This window comes from Sus scrofa, chromosome 8 (assembly GCF_000003025.6).
Source record: "Sus scrofa isolate TJ Tabasco breed Duroc chromosome 8, Sscrofa11.1, whole genome shotgun sequence".
Classification (NCBI taxonomy): domain Eukaryota; kingdom Metazoa; phylum Chordata; class Mammalia; order Artiodactyla; family Suidae; genus Sus; species Sus scrofa.
Genome location: NC_010450.4, coordinates 121,043,518 through 121,063,137, shown reverse-complemented (window position 1 = coordinate 121,063,137; position 19,620 = coordinate 121,043,518). Strand labels below are relative to the sequence as shown.

Below are 19,620 nucleotides of genomic sequence, written 5' to 3'. Positions count from 1 at the left end.
TCTTTTTTATGGCTGAGTAGCATTCCATTGTGTGTATATATACCACATCTTCCGAATCCAATCATCTGTTGATGGACATTTGGGTTGTTTCCATGTCCTGGATATTGTGAATAGTGCCGCAATAAACATGCGGGTGCACGTGTCTCTTTTAAGTAGAGTTTTGTCCGGATAGATGCCCAAGAGTGGGATTGTGGGGTCATATGGAAGTTCTATGTATAGATTTCTAAGGTATCTCCAAACTGTTCTCCATAGTGGCTGTAAATTGTACATTTTTTTATTTGCACAGTTTATTGTCAGTTGCAATTCAAAAAAAAAAAAGCTTTTTTAAAAAGCCTACACTTATAAATGAGGTCAATCAAGGAAATCTTTCTTCATTACTTTTCTAAGAGTTATTGGGCTGGCTTTATATTCCTTGAATTCAGCTGAACTTATGGCCCATAATAGGGAAAATTAAACTCCTCCCCCCAGGAAAAAAAAAAAAAAACCGCAAACTTTAGGCTTCAATAGCAATGTCTTTGATTAAAGGAACAGAATGATGAAGTCGTCTTTTTAAAACATTATAAAATTAAACAATAAAAAGACAATCTTCCCTACTTCTTTTAGAAAGGGAAGAAAATTCTTTTTCCATGTGAATTTTAATTAATTAATTTATTTTTGTTTTTTTCGGGCAGCATACATGGCATATGGAAGTCCCCGGCCAGGGTGTCCAACCAGAGCTTCATTGTTTGATTGTTTATCCTTCTTTGGATTCCATGAGTTAACATTCTACACCTACACCACAGCCATAGCGATACCAGATCCTTAAGCCACTGAAAGAGGCCAGGGATCAAACCTGGGTCCTCATGGATACTATTTGGGTTCGTTACTGCTAAGGCACAATGGGAACTCCCACCATATGAATATTTTAAAAATATTTAGAGGAGTTCCCGTCCTGGCACAGCGGAAGCTAATCCAACTAGGAATCATGAGGTTGTAGGTTCGATCCCTGGCCTCGCTCAGTGGGTTAAGAATCTGGCGTTGCCGGGAGCTGTGGCACAGGTCGCAGACGCCGCTCGGATCTCAAATTGCTGTGGCTGTGACATAGGCTGGCGTCTACAGTTCTGATTGGACTCCTAGCCTGGGAACCCCTATTTGCCACGGATGTGCCCCAAAAAGCCACACACACACACAAAAAAATTACAACGCAGTTTGATTCATGCAGAGACACAAACGACTGATATGAATCCTCTTCTAAGAACAGCTCTTAAGGGAGGAGAGTGAGAGGGTGAAAAACTAAAGGCAGAGTGACTATATGTTTTCTGGGACCCTACTGATTTTGTGCCTTTTGTCTCAGCGTAATTATTAATGATGCTGCCATTTTTTCTTAAAACTATACTAGTATGAATAATAAATTATATGGTCACCTACCAAGGCTGGCCAAGATGTAGCAGATGGAGAAAGGAGGCAGGAATACGTGGGGAAACTGTATGTCAGAGTCTTCTGCATCCCGGAGATGCCTAACTTCTCTGCTCCCACATCAACTCATCTAGGAAGAGGGCATGAATCAGTGGTAGGAATGGTAGTCCTCCCCAGTGTATAGAGAAAGCCAGACTTTAGTGAAGGAAAAAGAAGTCAACTCACAAAGAAGCAGTAGAACAATTAAAAGGAAGTCTCAGCTAAGGGCTCTTCCTGGGTCCTGTTATTGCTGAGTTCTAGGTGCCTTCCAATCCTGTTCATTGTTTGATTGTTTATCCATCTTTGGACTCTATGAGTTAACATTCTCAATTTGTTGTGGCCATCTTTTTTTATTTAATTCGGAGCATTCCATTATTTTTTCTTTTAAATTAAATCCCCTTCCTTTGGAAATTACCCTTCCCTGACTCTGTGTTTTTCCAGCGGAGCTGCCTCTGCCACTACCTGTCCATGGGGTTAAGCACACAGCCCGGATTCGGCGGATTATAGCATCTCATCCTCTGGCCCAAGAGAGTGACCCTGGGATGGGCACGGGACCCCAGCCACACTTATTTGAGCTCTTCATTGGGGTTTTTAAGTGAAGATCTTTAGAAAGGAAGTTTTCTTTCTTCTGGCATTGCCATGCTGGGATGACATGGGTCCTAAGCTGTCTGTATCCTGAGCACCCACTGTACTGGCAAAGCATGCCTGCCGTGGAAGGGAATGACAACCACAGTGGAGAGGTGTAAATAGACACAGAATGGGTTTCTCTCACTTGCAACTGGAAGGACCTCACCACCTTGATAAGTCATCATCAAAATGCTATAATGAGTTCCTATTATACTCTTTTTTTTTTTTTTTTTTTTTTTTTTTTTGTCTTTTTGCCTTTTCTAGGGCCGCTCCCGTGGCATATGGAGGTTCCCAGGCTAGGGGTCTAATCGGAGCTGTAGCCACCGGCCTACGCCAAAGCCACGGCAACGCGGGATCCACGCTGTGTCTTCGACCTACACCGCAGCTCACAGCAACGCCAGATTCTTAACCCACTGAGCAAGGCCAGGGACCTAACCCGCAACCTTGTGGTTCCTAGTCAGATTCGTTAACCACTGAGCCACGATGGGAACTCCAAGAGTTCCTGTTATAATCTGTTGTCGCACATGAGGAAACTGAGGTTAAGAGAGCTTAAATAACTGTTCCAAAGGTCAAAGAGTTAGTGGCAGAATGGGAATTTGAACTCCAGATCCACAGCTTTCCCATCATACCACCACAAGCTCACTCTAGATGAGCAAATAGCGTATGCAATACAAATTGAGCGCTGCTGTGGGAAAAATCCCTGTCCCTATATGACTGACATCCTGGTGAGGACCTATAGAGGAGAAGCAAAAGAAATCCACTTATGCATTAAGGTAGTAACAGATGCTGAGAAGAAAAAGAAAGCTGGAAGGAACGTGAAGTTCCTGGGAGAGGATGTGTATACAGTTTCACATAGGGTGGTTAGAGAAGGCCTCCTTTAGAACATTCCACTTTAAGCACAGACTTGACAGAGTTGAGGGAGGTGGCAACAAAGCTCTCTGAGGGAAGATCGTTCCAGGCAAAGGTAGCATAGAAGTGGGGGTCTGCCTGGCAGCCTCGAGGGTTCATGAAGGACCTGCGTGGATGTGGCCCAGTGAGCAACATGGGGAGTGAGAGGGAGGAGACCAGAGGAGCAATGAGGGTGGAGTCAGGTGAATGTTGGGGTCATTTTTGAGACGCTTTCAGCTTTTATTCTAATTGAGATCGAGTCACAGGGAGGTTTTGAGCTGAGGCATGAGCTGACCTAACCCGACAGATATTCTAACAGAATTTCCCTCCCTTTCGGGTGAGAATAGACTGCGTGTGTGTTGAGGGGGAAAAGGGGGGCAGTCAAGAGATGAGTTAGGAAACCTAAAACACATGAGAGAGTTAGAGACTGTGACCCCTCTGATGCTGATTTTGTGATGGGAACTCAGAGAAAGGAGAGACCAGTGTGAGGTAGAATCTTCAGAGAGAAGCACCTGGAGGGGCTGTGAGGACACTGTCCGCTCTGGCTCTGCAAAGAGAGGATGGAGGAGACAAGGAGCAGGAGAGGTGAAGGTGACAGATTGTGATAATTTCTGCCACACATGGAGTGTCACTCTGTGGCAGGCACTCTATTCAGCACTTTGCAAGTATAATCTCTAATAGCCCCACAAAGCTATTATTACCACTATTTCACAGATGAGGGAATTCAGACTCAGTAAGTTTAAATCATTATTGAAAAAAGTAGAAAACATGAGGGCTTTTTCCTTTTCCTTATAGGTGGAAAATCATTATAATCCTTTATGGTATAATTCTTTTTCTTTTCCCCTTTTGGCCGCACCCACAGAATGCAGCAGTTCCCAGGCCAGGGATTGAACCTACACCACAGTAGTGACAATTCTGGGCCTTTAACTGCTAGGCTACCAAGGAACCTCTATGGTATAATTTTTCAACCTATACTAAATCCTGTAAATTCAAAACCTTTAGAATTTTTCTGATTTCTAAATGTGTTTTCCATTTGCGACACTAGGAGACCTCACAGGACATTGTGTTTGCTAGATCTCCGAAGGCCCTGCTGGGATGTTTTGCCATCTTTGCACCCTGCTTGGCCTGGTTAGAGCTAAGCAGCCATTGGTGTAACTGGGATATTTACTCTGGAGAGAAGGAGGTTTGGGATGATGGTGGGGGAGACATGTACAGCCATTTTCAACCATTTAAAGGGCTGGCACATGGAGAAAAAATCAGACCTGTCTTCCAGGACCTGTGAGGCAGAGCTAAGGCAAAGCTAGGATTTAGACAGAGGCAGATCAACCTGCCTTGATGAACAACTTCCCTTGGCTGGCTGTCAAGAAGTCAAATACGGGAGTTCCCGTCGTGGCGCAGTGGTTAACGAATCCGACTAGGATCCATGAGCTTGCGGGTTCGGTCCCTGCCCTTGCTCAGTGGGTTGATGATCCGGCGTTGCCGTGAGCTGTGCTGTAGGTTGCAGACGCGGCTCGGATCCCGTGTTGCTGTGGCTCTGGCATAGGCCGGTGGCTACAGCTCCGATTAGACCCCTAGCCTGGGAACCTCCATATGCCGCGCCAGCGGCCCAGGAAATAGCAACAACAACAACAACAACAAAAGACTAAAGACAAAAAGACAAAAAAAAAAAAAAAAAAAAAAAAAAAAGAAGTCAAATACGGAGTTCCCATTATGGCACAGTGGAAACGAATCCGACTAGGAACCATGACGTTGCGGGTTCAATCCCTGGCCTTAAGGATCCGGCATTGCCATGACCAGTGGTGTAGGTCGCAGATGAGGTTTGGATCCTGCATTGCTGTGGCTCTGGTGTAGGCCGGCGGCTACAGCTCCGATTAGACCCCCAGCCTGGGAAACTTCATGTGCCTCGGGTGCGGCCCTAAAAGGACAAAAGACAGAAGAAAAAAAAAAGAAGACGTCAGACACACTTATGGACAGGATTGGAGCTGACTGAGCAGAGATTATGCAACCCTTTGGCAGATCACACTGGGGGGAGTCTAACTCCAGATGGGAGGGGTGGTCCCAGTAGACATCTTCTAAAACTCTTCCAAATTGAAGGTTCAAATCTGTTGGCTGTTGGTGGACACATATTTTTTCCTGAACTTTTCACTACAAACTGCAGAGAACCGTTCCTTCTGTTCTAAAGCTCAATCATGAAAAGATACACCTGCTTCTGGAAAGTAGGGTGTCCTACTGAAAGAGCAGAAGAGACTAGGAAGAGATCCTGGGTTCCTAGCTCTCTTCCATGCAACTTTATTCTCCACCCTCCTCACCTGTGAAAGAAAGGGTTGAATTTGTAGAAATTCAAGGTCATTTTCAGCTCTCACAGCCTATAATTCTATTTTTTTATATAATGATTTTTATTTTTTCCCCATTATGTCTGGTTTGCAGTGGTCTGTCAATTTTCTATTGTACAGCATGGTGACCCAGTTACACATACATGTATACATTCTTTTTTCTCACATTATCAGGCTCCATCATAAGTGACCAGACATAGTTCTCAGTGCCACACAACAGGATCTCATTACTAATGCATTCCAATTCTTTTTTTTTTTTTTTTTTTTTTGTCTTTTGCCATTTGTTGGGCTGCTCCCGCGGTATATGGAGGTTCCCAGGCTAGGGGTCTAATCGGAGCTGTAACCACCAGTCTACGCCAGAGCCACAGCAACGTGGGATCCGAGCCGCGTCTTCGACCTACACCATAGCTCTCGGCAACGCCGGATCCTTAACCCACTGAGCAAGGGCAGGGATTGAACCCACAACCTCATGGTTCGTAGTAAGATTTGTTATCCACTGAGCCATGACAGGAACTCCCCCCCCCTTTTTTAAAGAGGCTCTGCCTTTTGCTTACCACATATTATCAGTGAAGTTTTGTTTCCCATTAAAAATCGTAGCATTTTAGTTTTGCTGATTTTGCTTTAATTTCAGATGAAGAACTTGGGTATTTCTCTCAGCCTTGTCCTGTTGGGTAGCTCAACATCTTGCATGGAAAAGATGCTGCAGTGGAGGCTCAGGGCTGGTGGCATGTGTGACTTGGGAGTGTCAGGGACTGTAACAACGAGAGGATAACAGTGACAAGGAGATTTTCCTCTAACTTATATTGAGTTCACGAGAGTTGCCATGTGTCAACCAATAGTGTACACAGACTCAATGAAGATGACAGTAAACACTCACATCAGCACCATTGATTTTACTCTCTCCTCTCCTCCCCTGTGAAGCCCCTGTGAAGACTTTAATTATGGTTACAGGGTGTGTGTGAGAACAGTTTTACCACCTAGTGACTCAACCTGCAGGTGAGCCTGTGATTCCTTTGAGGCTGCACTTTTATTGGAGAGGTTATGGAATCCACAGAACTCTGTGGGTGACGAGCCAAAGAAGCGCCATCCACTCTAAAGTCCTCCACACAGCCTCCTCATCGTGTCTCTGTAGTTCTTCTCTGTCCTCTCAGTGGAAGTACTGCCCAGCTCTGACCATAAGTTGCATCCATGGATGCCTGATTTCCCCCCCCCACTTTATCACAACCCACCTTCACCCCAGCAACGAGATGGAGTGCGGGGTTATATCCATTTTACAGACAGGAAACTTCCTTAAGGAAGATGACCACTCAGACCTTTCCTCTTTTCTTCTTGGAACCTCCAAATGTGCTACTGCCTTTTCCTACCACCGCTCTATAGTCTGTGTTCACAGAAGACTCAGAGTTGCTCAGCTGGTGGGATTTCAGGCAGAGACACTGCACACCAGACGTTGGCCTATGCAAGAATCCTGGGAGGTCACAGGAAGGTCCTGAGGACTCCTCCTGTGGGGTGAAGTGGGAGCTGTACAGAGCTGTGGTGGCAGCCTCCTGCTCTGGTCTTCTCAGGGCTTTTGTCAGGGAGCCTCCAAAATAAGTGAGGGAGGCCCTCGGTGACCCCAGGGGCCTGGCAGCTGAGGAAAAGGTATTATGAGGACTCCTAGTATGAATTTCTGTGCTTTGGAGGGTTCTAAATCCTTCCAAAAAGAGATCTCTGCCATACTTACTGGCTTTTTCCTCTTGGTGTATATTCTCATGGCCATGTAGTTTAAGATACTTCAGGTGGAACTAGGAATACTTCATGGGTAGAGCTGGAGTAGGGGCTCTTTGAAACATTTATTCACCCAAAGGGCCTCTTTTTGGCTGAGTGCTCCTTGGGTCATATCTTTGTTTACCCTATAAACGAGGCAGTCGTAGGACGTTTAAAACTTGAGCCATCACAACATCTGTGCAGCAACTGAACATCTGGCAGGTGAAGGCTGGAAAAAAATAAGCTGGAGCGGCCAATGTGTTGCATCAGGATGTGTGCACTGAGCATATAAAGACTATCGTTTTAGTTCACTGGGGACCAGAAATACCAGGTTCTCCTACCTTCTCCTGCCTCAGCTCCCAGGGCTGCACAGATCAGCCCTCACCTCAGTCACGTGCTGCTGAAGAAATACTGAGATGCCACAGGAGGCAGTCTCTCCCTCTCTCTCTCATTGCTGCTCAGGGGCACCAGAGTCATAAGCATTCAAAATCTCAAAGGAAGGCCAATGGAAAAGGCCCTTCACCCTACAGGAATTGTGTGCATGCCTCCTGCATGTCCCTGTGTTCTCAGAAGAGCATTGCCTACTCCACTCCCAACCTCCCCAACTAGAAGAAACTCCTCCTTACTTAGCCCAACCCACGTTCCTAGCCAGGAGAAGCCAGATCTTTTGCTGTACAAAAGTCCATACAAAAAAGAAGTCATTTTAGATTTTTATCAAGTCCCTTTTTGCCCAGTGGTAGGCAGCTGAAACCAAAAAGGACTGGAAATACTCATACGCACAATGAGCACCTATCACTCTTCCACTGTGACCCAGGCAAAGGGCCCCCTTTGGCTCTTCTGAGACCAGTGCCACCCAATAGAGACCATTGCAGCCACTTCTTTTTTTAAATTTTTATTTTTTTATTTTTATTTTTTAAATGATTTTTATTTTTTCCATTATAGTTGGTTTACAGTGTTCTGTCAATTTTCTACTGTACAGAAAAGTGATCCAGTCTCTCTCTCTCTCTCTCTCTCTCACACACACACACACACACACACACACACACATTCTTTTTCTCACATTATCCTCCGTCATGCTCCATCACAAGTGAATAGATATAGTTCCCAGAGCTATACAACAGGACTCATTGCTTATCCATTTCAAAGGCAATAGTTTGCATCTTTCCATGCAGATTCCCAGTCCATCCCACTCCTCTCCCCCTTGGCAACCACAAGTCTATTCTCCAAGTCCATGCATTTCTTTTCTGTGGAAAGGTTCATTTGTGCCATATATTATTTTCTAGATAAGTGATATCATATGGTGTTTGTCTTTCTCTTTCTGACTTACTTCACTTAGGGTGAAAATCTCTAGCTCCATCCATGTTGCTGCAAATGGCATTATTTTGTTCTTTTTATGGCTTAGTAGTATTCCATTGTGTATATATACCACATCTTCCTAGTCCATTCATCTCTCGATGGACATTTATGTTGTTTCCATGTCTTGCCTATTGTGAATTGTGCTGCAATGAACATACGAGTGCATGTATCTTTTTCAAGGGAAGTTTTGTCCGGATATATGCCCAAGAGTGGGACTGCTGGGTCATATAGCAGTTCTATATTTAGTTTTCTAAGGTCCCACAATACTGTTTTCCGTAGTGGTTGTGCCAAATTACATTCCCACCAACAGTGCAGCAGGGTTCCCTTTTCTCCACACCCTCTCCAGCAGTTGTTACTTGTAGACTTATTAATGATGGCCATTCTGACAGGTGTGAGGTGGTACCTTGTAGTAGTTTTGATTCACATTTCTCTATTAATCAGGGATGTTGAGCATTTTTTCATGTGCTTATTGGCCATCTGTGTATCTTCTTTGGAGAAATGTCTATTCAGGTCTTTTGCCCATTTTTCAATTGAGTTTTTGGTTTTTCTGCTGTTAAATTGTGTAAGTTGTTTGTATATTTTAGAGATTAAGCCCTTGTCAGTTGCATCATTTGAACTATTTTCTCCCATTCCGTAGGTGGCCTTTTTTTTTTTTTTTTTTTTGATGGTTTCCTTTGCTGTGCAAAACTTGTCAGTTTGATTAAGTCCTGTTGGTTTATTTTTGCTTTTACTTCTGTTGCCTTGGGAGACTGACCTAAGAAAACATTTATAAGGTTGATGTCAGGGAATGCTTTGCCTATGTTCTCTTCTAGGAGTTTGATGGTATCTTGTCTTATGTTTAAGTCTTTAAGCCATTTTGAGTTTATTTTGGTGCATGGTGTGAGGGTGTGTTCTAGTTTCATTGATTCAAAGGACACTGTCCAGTTTTCCTAGCACCACTTGCTGAAATGTCTTTTTCTCACTTTATATTCTTGCCTCCTTTGTCGAAGATTAATAGACCGAAGGTGTCTAGGTTTATTTCTGGGTTCTCTATTCTGTTCCATTGATCTGTCCGTCTGTTTTGGTACCAGTACCACTCTGTCTTGATTACTGTAATATTGCCTGAAGTCTGGGAGAGTTATGCCTCCTGCTTGGTTTTTGTTCTTCAGGATTGCTTTGGCAATTCTTGGTCTTTTACGGTTCCATATAAATTTTTGGATTGTTTGTTCTAGTTCTGAGAAAAGTGCAACATTGGTGGTATAGTGGTGAGCATAGCTGCCTTCCTAGTTCTGTGAAAAATGTCATGGGTAATTTGATAGGGATTGCATTGAATCTGTAGATTGCTTTGGGTTATATGGCCATTTTTACGGTACTAATTTTTCCAACCCAGGAACATGGAGTATCTTTCCATTTCTTTGAATCTTCTTTAATTTCCTTAATTAATGTTTCATGTAAGTCTTTTACCTTCTTGGTCAGGTATATTCCTAGGTGTTTAATTTTTGGGGGTGTGATTTTAAAAGGTATTATATTTTTTATTCATTTTCTAATATTTCATTGTTAGTATACAGAAATGTGACTGATTTCTGAATGTTAATCTTGTATCCTACTATTTTGCTGAATTTGTTGATCAGTTCAAGTAGTTTTTCTGTGGAGTCCTTAGGGTTTTCTATATATACTATCATATCATCTGCATACAGTGACGATTTTATATCTTCCCTTCCAATTTGGATACTTTTTATTTATTTCGTTTGTCTGATTGCTGTGGATAGGACTCCCAATACTATGTTGAATAAAAGTGGTAAGAGCAGACATCCTTGTCTTGTACCAGATTTTAGTTGGAAGGCTTTCAGCTTTTCTCCATTGAGTAAGATATTTGCTATGGGTTTGTCATAAATGGCTTTGATTATGTTAAGGTATGTTCCCTCTCTACCCACTTTGGTAAGAGATTTTATCATGAATGGATGTTGGACTTTTTCAAATGCTTTTTCTGCATCTATTGAGATGATCATGTGTTTGACTTTTCTTTTGTTAATGTGGTGTATGACATTGATTGATTTGCATATGTCGAACCATCCTTGTGAACCTGGGATGAATAATCCCACTTGGTCATGGTGTACGATTTTTTTTGTATGGTATTGGGTTCAGTTGACTAAAATTTTGTTGAGAATTTTCGCATCTATATTCATCAGATATATTGGTCTATAATTTTCTTTTTTGGTGGTATCTTTGTCTGGGTTGGTATTAGGGTGATGCAGCATTGCAGCCACTTCTCGAACACTTCTCTGTTCCTGAACTTTAATATGACTTCTGTTCTATACAGTTGAAAGGAAAGCTGCCTATGAGGTTTTCTTGAATCCCTCATACTACCTAAGGGATCTCCAGCCTACAGAGAAGGCCCTTCATTCAGAGGATCTCTGACTGCAGGCTTTGACTTTCACTTCGAGAATACTTGTTAAAACTGAACACAGTTTTTCCCGGTGATTTCTACTATGTTTCTGAACTTTGGGTGAATGGAAGGTGAGCTAATTATACACAGGATTAATCATTAAAAGCTAACTGTTAATGAATAGCTAGAGAACAAACTAACAATTACCAGTGGGGAGGGGGTGGGAAGGGTACCATAGGGGTGGGGAGTGGGAGGTACAATGTATTGAGTATAAGATAGGTTCAAGGATGTATTGTACAACACAGGGAATATAGCCAATATTTTGTAATAACTGTTAACAGAAAGTAATCTTGAAAAAGTGCGTACAAAGTCTTTAAAGTTAATTGTTAATGATGAAAATACCTATGTCCTTGATTCTTCCAAATACTGGGTTGTGGATGCAAAGTTCAAGAGAGAAGCCAGCCAATGCTAAATCTGAAACAGGCTGTAGACTCAGACTGTTACTGAACCTTGAGCCTGCAATAGCTCTACAACTCTAATAACTGAATGTGGTCTTTATATTTTCCCAGAATCTGAAACGTGTCTTCTGCAAGAGAATTATCCTGAGGTTGATACTCAAAGTAGTACCATAAAAAGTATGTGGAATTCTAACCGTGGTTCATAAAGAGCAAGATTTTTTAAATTCTCATTTCATAAACAGGGAAAGTGTTAAATAAGAAGACAGTTCCAACTGCACATCAAATGGTGGGACTGATTGGAGAAGCTATGGAAGCAGATGCCCTATTTAGAGACCCAAATGTGTTTCATAGTTTAGCGGGTTAACACGGCAGGGAAAATGGATTTTTTTTGCCTTAGTACTTTTCCTCTTTAAGACTCAAATCTCCTTTTAAGCAGTACATTATTCTATAGCCCCCCAAAGTAAATTAATGTATAACTATATAATGTATTCATGTTTAAAAGCAGAGGGTGGTGGTCACAAAGTCCACTGCAAATTTCCTGTTGGCTTTAATTCCTCCACAGAACACCAGTTTATCAAATTTCAAGACAATCTATTGGTTCTTGATCTTAGAGGGTCCTGAAGCTTTGAGAAGGGAGTAACAGGGATGCAGAGCTAGTTAGGGTATTAAACAAGCATGTGTCTTTTCTTAACAAGACTGTAGAGGTGAACTAAGAGGTCAGATTGCTTTTCTTTTGGTTGGGCTGTATATACGTAGTGTGGTGACATTAGATATTTTATGCTGATGAGAAGCTGGGTGACAATATGTGGTTTTGATTAGTAATAATTGCTTTAAAATTATGTTTGGTAGACAAACTGTCTTAAAAACCTAACGTTCATGAGGGGGTTATAATAATGAAAGGCAGAACAGATTGTGAATCATTAAAGAAACACTAAAACTAGGAAGGAGACCTATGATCAGATCAACCAGTGTTTGGTGGTAAATAATTCCAGCAGCAATTCTCAGTCACTATTGGATTAGCATGCATCACCTCTAAATACTTCAAAGGGAATAATTTATTTTTTTTTATAATTTTTTTTTGTTTTCCCACTGTACAGCAAGGGGGTCAGGTTATCCTTACATGTATACATTACAATTACATTTTTCCCCCACCCTTTCTTCTGTTGCAACATGAGTATTTAGACAAAGTTCTCAATGCTATTCAGCAGGATCTCCTTGTAAATCTATTCTAAGTTGTGTCTGATAAGCCCAAGCTCCCGATTCCTCCCACTCCCTCCCCCTCCCATCATAATTTATTTTCGAAATATCTATTGGGACCTAGGTGACAAGTCCTGTGCTAGGTGCTTGGGAGAAAAAGAAGAGTAAGGCCAAGGTCCTGTGCTTGACCTTGAGATCAGTCTTTGCCCTGCTCTGTGTCCTCAGGAGGCTGATCCCAACAGCAGGAACAATAACTCTCCCTGGCCTCTGGAATCTCTCTGGTTCAAGTCAAAGAAGTCACTATCACTGGCAGAAGATCAGGGGCAGGAGGAGAGTTGAGCTGTTTATCTCCTGACTTCCTCATGACTCACCCTAGTTTGGCAGGTACTGTTGCCTCCTGTGAGGCAGCCCCTCTTCTATGGTTCTAGCTCTTTCTAGATTCTGGTAATTCTTGCCTTTTAGCCAAGATGTGATAACAGCTTCCCACACTAATAAGACCTTGGACACTCTGTCATCCAATTTTGAGTGACTCAGCCTGCCTACATCTCTGGGAAAACCCCTATTAAATGTTCTTCAATTAAACTCTGATTTGAGGGAGTCTTCTGTTTCCTGCCATTTGATTAAGTCTATAGGATCCTGACTGACATAGGTCCTGCCCCCAAGTTGTTCACCAGAGAAGTCAATGAGCAATGACCATTCAGTGTGAGTGTGACTGTGATGAAATTCTAGGGTTTCTGGTTTAATTGGGTTTAAGTTCACCAACAAATGGAACAAAGAACAGAATATAAAATGAAAATTATAGCAGCCACCAGTGTAAACACTTAGAGATCACTGAACTAAACTATTATTTCAATCTACATATATTCATTGAGAATCTATTACAGGTGAGAGATTGTTGGGCTGGGGGAAAAATGGAAGAACATAAAATGTGAGAATGGGATCAATTCAGTGGGATGAATAACTGGTAAATGTAAATAAAATATAAAAGAAAGAGTTGGAGTCATAGCGGGGAGATAAGCATTTTCCCCAATAACTTCTTCAGTTTATGAAATGATTTGTAGACAAGTATTTACATGCTGATTAACAGGTCATTTTCTGTACGTTCTCTTATTCCTGAAGCAGTTCCTAGGTTGGGCGTGGTAAATGTGCTTTATACAAATTGCACAGTCAGTCTAGCGTTTCATTTTGTCTTCATCGAGCACAAAATGTTCAGCTATTGCTTCAATTTCCTCAACTCTGCTGCAAGAGAGAAGTGAACAAGGCAGCTGAAAAAGTATCACAAGGCACACGGAGAAAGGAGCAATGATTTCCAATTTCCTCTCCTATTTTAACTGTGAACTTGCTCATATCTCTTTGGCCTGGCTAAACACTGCCATCTCCAGCATCTTTCTATATACTGTGGAGGAAACCAGTCCTCATGGCATCAAGAACCTTTCAAATATGCATTTATTTAAGAAACACTATTGTCCCTCTGTTCTTGTTACCTCTCTGCCAGCAGCTGGAGATAGATGGAGAGACTTGTGAGGAAACAAACACGTAAACAGTGTATGACAATCAAACACAATGACTGACTCACACCCAGGTTGGTTTTTTAAAATTTAATTCAACTATTTTAATTAAAATATAGTTGATTTATAATGTTGTGCCAATTTCCGCTTTACAGCAAAGCGACCCAGTCATACATATAGACATTCTTTTTCTCATATATATTTTTTTGTCTTTTGTCCTTTTGGGGCCACACTCGCAGCATATGGAGGTTCCCAGGTTAGGGGTTGAATTGGAGCTGTAGCTGCTGGCCTACGCCAGAGCCACAGCAATGCCAGATCCAAGCCGCGTCTACAACCTAGACGACAGCTCACGGTAACACCGGATCCTTAACCCACTGAGCAAGGCCAGGGATCAAACCGGCAACCTCATGGTTCCTAAATGGATTCGTTTCTATGGTGCCACGACAGGAACTCCCTTTTTCTCATGTTATCGTCTATCACGTTCTATCCCAGGCGACTGGATATAGTTCCCCGTGCTACATAGTGGGATCTCATTGCTTATCCATTCTAAAAGTAATAGTTTGTATATACCAACCCTAAACTCCCAGTCCATCCCACTCCCTCCCCTTTCCCCTTGGCAACCACAAGTCTGTTCTCCATGTCTGTGAGTCTGTTTCTGTCTTGTAGATAGGTTCATTTGTGCCATATTTTAAAATTCCACGTATTAGTGATATCATATGGTATTTGTCATTTTTTTCTGACTGACTTCACTTAGTATGAGACTCTCTAGTTGCATCCATGTTGCTGCAAATGCCTTTATTTCATTCTTTTTAAATGATTGAGTATACATGTATGTGTGACTGGGTCACCTTGCTGTATAGTGGAGAATTGACAGAACACTATAATGGAAAAAAATAAAAATCATTATAAAAAATTAAATGGCTGAGTAGTATTCCATTGTATATATGTACCACATCTTAATCCATTCATCTGTCAATGGACACTTAAGTTGTTTCCATGTCTTGGCTATTGTGAATAGTGCTGTGCTGAACATAGGGGTGCATATATCTTTTTTTAAAACTTTTTTATTATAGTTGATTTACAATGTTCTGTCAAATTCTGCTGTACAGTAGAGTGACTCAGTCATACATATATATACATTCTCTTCCTCACATTATCCTCCATCAAGTTCCATCACAAGTGACTAGATATGGTTCCCTGTGCTATACACCAGGATCTCATTGCATATCCACTCCAAATGCAATAGTTTGCATCTGCTAACCCCAAACTACCAGTCCATCCCACTCCCTTCCTGTCCCCCTTATCAGCCACAAGTCTGTTCTCCATGTCCATGAATTTGTTTGTTTTCTATAGATAGGTTCGTTTGTGCCATATATTGGATTCCAGATATAAGTGATATCATATGGTATTTGTCATTCTTTTTCTGACTGACTTCACTTAGTATGAGAGTCTCTAGTTCCATCTACGTTGCTGCAAATGCCTTCATTTCATTATTTTTTATGGCTGAGTAGTATTCCATTGTGTATATGTATCACATCTTCTTAATCCATTCACCTGTTGATGGATATTTAGGTTGTTTCCATGTCTTGGCTATTGTGAATAGTGCTGTGATGAACATAGGGGTGCATGTGTCTTTTTGAATGAATGTTTTGTCCAGATATGTTCTCAGGAGTGGGATTGCTAGACAATATGGTAGCTCTATATTTAGTTTTCTGAAGAACCCCCGTACTGTTTTCCATTGTACTTGTAGGTTGTTGAGAGAGCAGAGAGGTGCTGAGATTAGAGGAGATGCTCTTGAGGAGTGAAGACTAAACTGAACCCTAAAGGAGAAGCAGGAATTTGCTAAAATAAGAGAGCAGGATGGGAGAATATTTGAAGAGGAACAGCAAGTAAGGAAGAAAAAGAAATCCAAGCATGGTGGGTACAGTAGAAACACAAGCATTTAAGTGTTGTCTGAGTGTGTTGAGAAGTCAGGTGATAGGCCAAAAGCCCATCACGAAGGGCCTTTGATTCATGTTCTGATCCTGGAGGCAAAGTAGAGCTCCTGAATAATTTTTAAGTAAAGGACAGGCATGGTCAGATTTGCTTCTCGGATGGCTCACTCTGGAGACTGTGGGGAAGATAATTCTGAGGGGATTAAGACAAGAGGCAGGGTATATGGGATTTCCCTAAAGCTCTATTTGTAATTACCTTAGAGAAAGATAATAGGAGAGCAAAATTTCTCCCTAAGTAGGTAATTCCCCAGAGATTACAAAAATTAAGTCACACAACCTATGTTTTTGTTGAGTACGTTCACCCGTCGATATCCGTAGGAGATTGGCTCCAGTACCCATCGTGGATACCAAAATCTGTGGATGCTCAAATTCCATAATCTGCCTTCCATATCCACGTGTTCTACATCCAAGGATATGGAGGGCTGACTCTACTTAGTAAACGTCTACTTAAAGACTCAATAAATCTAACTAGAACAATGTGGGGATTCTCAAAGATTACTAAGTGTGTTTTCATTGAAAGACAAAAGCAGTGAAGTCCATGGTATTTAGATCCTGAATCCTCTGTCTTGATTTTCAGGGGAAATAAGCCAGTGAAAGATAAATCCCCTTCCTAAGGGAAAGGGAGAACTAAGAATTCTTGCTCTGATAGAAAGAACTTGTGTCAAGATCTGAGCCCTGGCCATAGAGTACACCTGTGCTTGGCGTTATATCCGCCCTCCTCAGGTGACAGCCTACTCCTCTCACTCTCACCAGGGCCCGAGCAGAGCTGGTCCACAGTGAACCTTTTGCTCTCCACCCTACACATCCTGTGCATGCTGGGACCGTGAAATATTCTGCCCTGAGGCCTGAGGTAAGAGAATGGGGTACGTGGAGATTGGTACCACTTCCTTCTTTGCTCTCATTTAGTATTTTAAAGAACAGAAAAAATGAGGGTGCTCAATGTGGGCATTCCTTTGGATGAGTTTGGAGGGATGGATGATGAACCAGTCCAGAGCCATTCTACAGTCAGACATGTGTTAGATGGTTATTACAGGAATTTGGGCAACAGATGAGAGGACAAACCAGGGAAACTTTCTAACAGGGATAAGGGACAGGGAATTGAGTGATTCATGTTTGGGAGGTAAAACCAAGAGGTCTTGATGATTCATTTGCTGTGAAGACTGATGCAGAGGGAGGAATCTAGCATGGTACCCTGCTTTCCAGTTTGAGTGGATGTTAGGGCCAGAAACTTAAGTGAGAAACCAGGAGGTAGATCAATTTTGGAGGAAATGAAGGATTTAGTTTGGGTCCTGTTAGTTTGCATGACCCATGGAGCATCCAGTGGTTATTCCCAGAAGTTGGAGAGAGAATCCATGTGGGTAAGGTCAAAATGCCAAGCTATTTTCTCAGAGCAAAGCGATGGAACATAGACTCTTAGGCGTATTTCCATTGTGTAAATTTTGAGAAAGAAAAAGCTATTCTTGGTCAAAAGGAGGGAGACCTCATGTTAGAGGTCTCCTAAGTGAGGTGGGGAGACTTACAGGGAATGAGTAGATGTTTCCCCTTTTAGAGCCTCTTACTTTCCCAACAAACATTGCCTAAGGCACTGACCCCCAAAGGAATATGCCTGCTCCCCTCTGTGAATGTCCTTAGTCTGATGGCCAGGGGCCAGCTGAGACTCTGAAATACACATCCAGTGTAGATAAGGGGCCCAGTTTCATCATTTTACCCCTATGACAATTAGAGGAAATAATTTGGATAACATGGAATCTTTAAAACAACTGGAGGAAAAAGATGGGACTTAATATTCTTTACACAAGATAATCCTCTGAATAGGAGGAAATTGGCTTTTAAAAAATGACATAATGGAAGTTTCTGTTGTGGCACAGCGGAAAAGAATCTGACTAGGAACCATGAGATTGCAGGTTTGATCCCTAACCTTGCTCAGTGGGTTAAGGATCCGACATTGCCTTGGCTGTGGTGTAGATCACAGATGTGGCTCGGATCTGGCATTGCTCTGGCTCTGGCACAGGCTGGCAGCTGCAGCTTTGATTAGACCCCCTAGCCTGGGATGCTCCATATGCCTCGAGTGTGGCCCTAAAAGGCGAAAAAAAAAAAAAAAAGACATAATGGTAATTTTTTAAGTTTCAAACGGACCACAGCCCAGATAAGGCTAGAAATCTGCCATACCAAGCATCTGAGAAGCAGATAGGGATGAAATAGGGCTCTCTTCCTGTACCGCCACACCACCAACCCGGAGTTATTTGCTCTTTGATCAAACTTGGAAGTTTCTTTCAAATTCAGCCAAGTGCTTCCCAGAATCTTCTGTGGCTTCCTGAGGAAAGCTTTTTCCTCTGCTTCTCATTTGCCACAACGAACCAATGCACGAGCATGGGCCCCCAATTTTGCAAAAATTAACTGAAAGTGCTTTAACACTTTTATTCCTAGGAGATGTTCCTCAGCCTTCTTTTCCAAAAGTAAAGAGAAACCAAGAGCCCTCATTCTCGTGAGAGCTTTTGGAAGTCAGAACTAGATGGGGACTTCAGGAAATAGGTGCTGAGAGTTTCAACTCCTGACCTTCTGAATCATGCCACCACATCATGCTTTTGACTAAACTTACAATCCACGATCAGGGTACACTTTGTACTTCATAGAGAATTTTGTTTTACACAAGGCTATGCTGAATGAATAATATGTATTTGAGGCATGACAGATGGTTATATTAGTATTTGGTTCTTTGCCAAACTTGGATTGAAATTTATAAAATGTTAACAAGGTTAAAACACTTATTTTTTTTTACAAGTGTGCAACTGCAAATTCAAAAAGTTTTTTAAATTAAAATATTGACTTGAGTCTTAAGTGAGAGTCATTCACTCAGAGCAGAGAAAAATAGCTACAAAACTGAAATTAAATATTTGACTACCCTGAAAGAGAAGTTTCCAAGAATGTTTTGGTACTGCATTCAATTTTTTGGCTACCATGGTGGTGTAGTCAGTGAGTTGGACCCTTAACACAGAGAGGAATGTGTATATAATTGTTGAATCAGTCACAAATGTTTACATAGTATCTGCTGGGCATAGAATGTTCTCCTATGCACTGTTTTAAGAGAGAACTTGGAACATAGTCTCTAGCTCCCCAAATTTTACATGTATATTGGATTGAATTCTCTGGGAAGGCATAAGTCACTTCTCTAAACTTGTCAGGTGATTGGCAATGTCAGAAGAGTGGTGGAAAGAATTACAGGAACCTAAGGCTGATTTCCTGGGGAAACAGGGATTTTCACTTTCCTTGGTGAAATAAATCCAACTTTATGAGGGAATGAGAAACAAGATGGACAAATAGATATGCATGAAGAAGGTAAATACTACAAATCAGCTTCTTAGGTCTCAGCTGATTATTACAGAGGATTAGAAAAAAAATTAGGAGTTCCCACTGTGGTGCAGCGGAAATGAAACCAACTAGTATCCCTGAGATGCAGGTTCAATCCCTGGCCTTGCTCAGTGGGTTAAGGATCCAGCATTGCCGTGAGCTGTGGTGTAGGCAACAGACGAGGCTTGGATCTGGTGTGGCTGTGGCATAGGCCAGCAGCTCTAGCTCCAATTCAACCCCTACCTAGCCTGGAAACTTGGATAAAAAAAAAAAAATTGCCTATAAAGAGGAGTGAGAAACAAAAAAGAAGGAAATTTTACAGGTTGGAGTTAAGGTCACGGGGGTGGGGGAAGAGTATTCCTAGGAAAG

General features: G+C 42.0%; 1 protein-coding gene across 1 annotated transcript in view; it reads left to right on the top strand.

Moving 5' to 3' along the window:
• The window catches only part of C8H4orf17 (chromosome 8 C4orf17 homolog), a 348,243-nt gene that overhangs the window by 203,561 nt on the left and 125,062 nt on the right, over positions 1-19,620 (top strand). Inside the window, exon 5 of the mRNA XM_021101734.1 lies at positions 16,657-16,753. The gene's annotated coding sequence lies outside the window, so the exon portion shown is untranslated. The remainder of the gene's footprint in view (positions 1-16,656; positions 16,754-19,620) is intronic.